This window comes from Bos grunniens, chromosome 4, assembly GCF_055505025.1.
Source record: "Bos grunniens cultivar Pamir isolate PY7600 chromosome 4, Bosgru_T2T1.0, whole genome shotgun sequence".
Taxonomy (NCBI): Eukaryota; Metazoa; Chordata; class Mammalia; order Artiodactyla; family Bovidae; genus Bos; species Bos grunniens.
Window position 1 is genome coordinate 119,907,992 of NC_141168.1, and position 4,826 is coordinate 119,912,817.

Below are 4,826 nucleotides of genomic sequence, written 5' to 3' on the forward strand. Positions count from 1 at the left end.
GAAGGGTCATAATGAAGAGTTCTCACAAAGCTCTTCAAGACTATTACACAAATTGGTGTCATATAATGTGACCAAGGTAAAGGGAGGAGACTGGGAGGATCAGCCATGGTGGGCTTATCTGGAAATGGAGCTCTTTGATGGTAACTTCCTTATGGAAGGAGTGAGCACTGAATTGTTTCTTCCATGGAAAGTACCTGGAACATCATCGCCATTATTGGAAGGGTTTTATGCCCCCTGGTATCTGTCCATGTTCTGTTTTCCATGAAAAGCATGTCTCTTTCACTTCCTTCCTTTAGAGGTGGGGGATTGACCAAGAAGGAATTCAAATTAACCAAGATCTTCAATGGAAGCAGAAGGTATGCACAAAGCTCTTTCCTGCTTCCCCCCTTACTGCCAGGAGCAGCTCAGTCAGACTGCCTTCTTTGTTTTGGAGACCTTGTCAGAGCTCACAGATGATCAGAGACCCAAAGCTGGCATTCTTCTGAGTATATGCCATATCCACGTTGATCATGAACAGAGGCTGACAGGTCTCCTGCTCTTAGGCCCACAGATTTTCTGCCACACTGATGTAGATGCTCTCCTGACATGTGAAAATTACATCAAAGTGTTCTTTGCACTCTTGAAATCTTTCTTGGCAAGACTTTATTCTCTCATTTTTTTTCTCCAAAATATGTAAGATGTTGTTATAGCATTCTTGGTCTTTGCAGAGAACTTCCTTGTGCATCTGCTCATATGTGGTAGAAAAAATCTTAAACCTCAGGGTAATTGCATGCCACTCCTAGGTGCCTGACTGGGGATCCAGCTCTGAAATACCTGACACTAAATCCTTTCTTCCTGAGGATGCTTGGACCTCCATGTTTCTGTTCATGCTGCTCATACAGACCACATGCCACAGCCATCCTGAGCTAGGATGGGGGCATGAAGTAGGCTTTAAGGGGGAACTCTGAAGCCTGAAAAATTACAGCCTGAGTCCAGCTCTTCTAACTAGAGTTAGCATCAATGAACAAACCCTATTTACATGAAATCACCTCCCCAAGGTGGGTGGAGAATTCTTCATTGGTGATTGTGTTAAATCTTGAGTGACTGGGTTTTTGTTTTCTTTTGTTTCTGTATAAAATTTATTATTTTTTGAAACTTTTATTTTGTATTGAGGTATAGTTGACTAACAATGTTGTGATAGTTTCAGATGAACAGTGAAGGGACTTGGTCATACATATACATGTATCCATTCCCCTCCAAACTCCCTTCCCATTCCAGCTGCCATATAACATTGAGCAGAGTTCCATGTGTCATACAGTAGGTCCTTGTTGTTTATCCATTTTAAATATAGCAGCATGTCATGTGTGTGTGCTCAGTCACATCCAACTCCTTGTGGCCCCATAAACTGTAGCCTTCCAGGCTCCTCTGTCCACAGAATTTTCCAGGCAGGAATACTGGAGTGGGTTGTGACTTCCTTCTCCAGGGGAGCTTCCCAACCTAGGGATCAAACCCATGTCTCTTGCATCTCTTACATTGGCAGGCAGCTTCTTTACCACTAGGGCCACCTGGGAAACTCTAGTGTATACATGTCCATACCAAACTCCCTAACTATTCCTTCTGCCCCATCCTTCTCCTGAGCAACCATAAGTTCATTCTCTAACTCTGTGAGTGAGAGATAAATTTTAAAGAGTTTCAAGATGGCTGCAGAAGAGCATGAAAACAAGCACAGGACCCTTCTGAGAATGGACACTTTGAGGGGGGCCCTTTATCATTGCCCAGGTCACACACCCTTGCAGTAGCCTTTCAGGGAAGACTGTTAATGACACCTTGCATCTTGGAAGGTGTGGCCCCTATAAGCAAAATGCTGTAGGCAGGTCAGACACAGAATGATGTCCTGTGCGAACTTTTACCAGGCATCAGAGTTTTTCATCTGCCCACTATGTTAAAGAACCAGGCTATAGAATAGGAAAAGATTGCATTTCAGCAATACTAATAGCACCTGCTCCTTGTATCAGTTCAGTTCAGTCGCCCTGTCATATTCAACCCTTTGCAACCCCCTGAACCTGTATGCGAGGCCTCCCTGTCCATCACCAACTCCCAGAGTCCACACAAACCCATGACCATCGAGTCGGTGATGCCATCCAAACATCTCATCCTCTGTCATTGCCTTCTCCTCCTGCCCTCAATCTTTCCCAGCATCAGGGTCTTTTCAAATGAGTTAGCTCTTTGCATTAGATGGCCAAAATGTTGGAGATTCAGCTTCAACATCAGTCCTTCCAATGAACACCCAGGACCAGTCTCCTTTAGGACAGACTGGTTGGATCTCCTTGCAGTCCAAGGGACTGTCAAGAGTCTTCTCCAACACCACAGTTCAAAAGCATCAACTCTTCAGCACTCAGCTTTCCTTATAGTCCAACTCTCACATCCATACATGACTACTGGAAAAACCATAGCCTTGACTAGATGGACCTTTGTTGGCAAAGTAATGTCTCTGCTTTTCAATATGCTATCTAGGTTGGTCATAACTTTCCTACCAAGGAGTAAGTGTCTTTTAATTTCATGGCTGCAATCACCATCTGTAGTGATTTTGGAGCCCAAAAAAATAAAGTCTGACACTGTTTCCACTGTTTCCCCATCTATTTGCCATGAAATGATGGGACCGGATGACATGATCTTAGTTTTCTGAATGTTGAGCTTTAAGCCAGCTTTTTAACTCTCCTCTTTCACTTTCATCAAGAGGCTCTTTAGTTCTTCTTCTCTTTCTGTCTTAAGGGTGGTGTCATCTGCATATCTGAGGTTATTGATATTTCTCACAGCAATCTTGATTCCAGCTTGTGCTTCTTCTAGTCCAGCATTTCTCATGATGTACTCTGCATATAAGTTAAATAAGCAGGGTGACAATATACAGCCTTGATGGACTCCTTTTCCCATTTGGAACCAGTCTGTTGTTTCATGACCAGTTCTAACTGTTGCTTCCTGACATGCATACAGATTTCTCAAGAGGCAGGTAAGGTGGTCTTGTATGCCCATCTCTTTCAGATGGCAGCAGTTTCTTCCAAGCTGGCCCCCAACCCTCAGACCAGCTTGCAGCAGTTGGTGAGCACCCCCGGGAGGCTGTCCAAGGCCTGTGAGGATGGCAGATTCCCCTCTGGTGACTCTTAATGGCTGTGCCTCAGAGACCCCTCCTCCCACCCAAGCACCATTGCCTGGAGGTCTTGATACACCTTGGGGGCTGTTTGGTTAATTAGCTTTCCTTACTAATTGAGATATTTAACCAGAAAGAGCTGTTTACATTTATTTGACTATTAAGAACATTTAATACAACAAGTCTATTTTTTAGAAGATCACAAAATGGAGGTAAAGAGTGTGGAGCTTTTATAGGGCCAGTGACAAACTTAGCAACATTGTTGATACACTATTTGAACATGTTTTGTGGCCCAAGCTCCAGGCTCTAGTTGAATGCACACACCAAGAGGTTTGTTGTTGTCCAGTTTCTAAGTCATGTCTAACTCTTTGCCACCCCATGCAAAGAGTTGCAGAATGCCAAGCTTCCCTGTCCTTCACCATCTCCCAGAGTTTGCTCAAACTCACGTCTATTGAGTTGGTGATGCATCTAGCCATTTCATCCTCTGTTGTACCCTTCTCCTCCTGCCCTCAACCTTTCCCAGCATCAGGTTTCTCACAATGAAGCTTGCTGCTGCTGCTGCTAAGTCGCTTCAGTTGTGTCCGACTCTGTGTGACCCCATAGACGGCATCTCACCAGGCTCCCCCGTCCCTGGGATTCTCCAGGCAAGAACCCTGGAGTGCGTTGTCATTTCCTTCTCCAACATAAAAGTGAAAAGTGAAATTGAAGTCGCTCAGTTGTGTCCGACTCTTAGCAATCCCATGGACTGCAGCCCATCAGGTTCCTCCATCCATGGGATTTTCCAGGCAAGAGTACTGGAGTGGGGTGCCATTGCCTTCTCCACAATGAAGCTTACATCTGCATAAATATACTTGATGCTACTAACCTAGAACAGTCCTGCTGTGTGTGAACAACCCACCTTTTGATCAATTTCAAATAATCCTCACCTTGAATTTCGTATATAACCAGTTGGCCACATCTCACATTTGTCTCAGTGCTTTCTGACCTATCAAGTTTTCTTTCATTCTTTTATTAATGACAGGAATGAGATTTTCACCTGGGCAAGTCTCTTTCACCTTCTCTCCCTTTGGACTCACCACACTATTAATTCTGCACTCTGCTGAAGAGTGCAGCTCTTTTGCAGGTGTCCTATCAAGTGGGAAGAATGGAAGAAGAGGTCTCAGAGGCTGGAGGACAGGGAGTATCATTACTACATGTTGTAACCTCATTATTATTTTGACAGGATTACTCTGCACTGGAGGCCAGGCAACTCAGTTGAATGGGAAAGCATGCTGTCATACTGCTCTGTCTCCATCAAGTTCATGGTCTCAGAGGCCGTGATATGACCTTCCTTCATCTTATGGGACATAATACAGAACTTCCTTCACCATTCACTTTCCCTCCCTCTTGGTGGACTCCTACTCTTTACACCTCCCATGCTTTCCCCCAATCCTTCTCAATGGTCACCTGACTTCCCTCCACTGAAAAAATTAAGCAGTTAAGGCAGGATGTACACAGCTCCTTTCTTCACAGTTAGCCATCCACCTGAATCTGTGCCCACAAAGTTCTTTCTCTCCTATTAGAACACTGAGGCTAACATCTCAACTTGTTCACCACATCTCATTTCCTCTTGCTTACTGCCACCCAGTCTTTCTTTCTCTCTCTCTCTCTCTCTCTCTCTCTCTCTCTCTCTCTCTCTCCTCTCCTGCATCAATAACTTTTT

At 44.4% G+C, this 4,826-nt stretch overlaps 1 pseudogene; it reads right to left on the bottom strand.

Moving 5' to 3' along the window:
* Positions 1-340: 340 nt before the first annotated feature.
* Positions 341-4,460, bottom strand: LOC147374737 (RNA polymerase II subunit A C-terminal domain phosphatase SSU72 like protein 2 pseudogene; annotated as a pseudogene).
* Between the last annotated feature and the right edge of the window lie 366 nt (positions 4,461-4,826).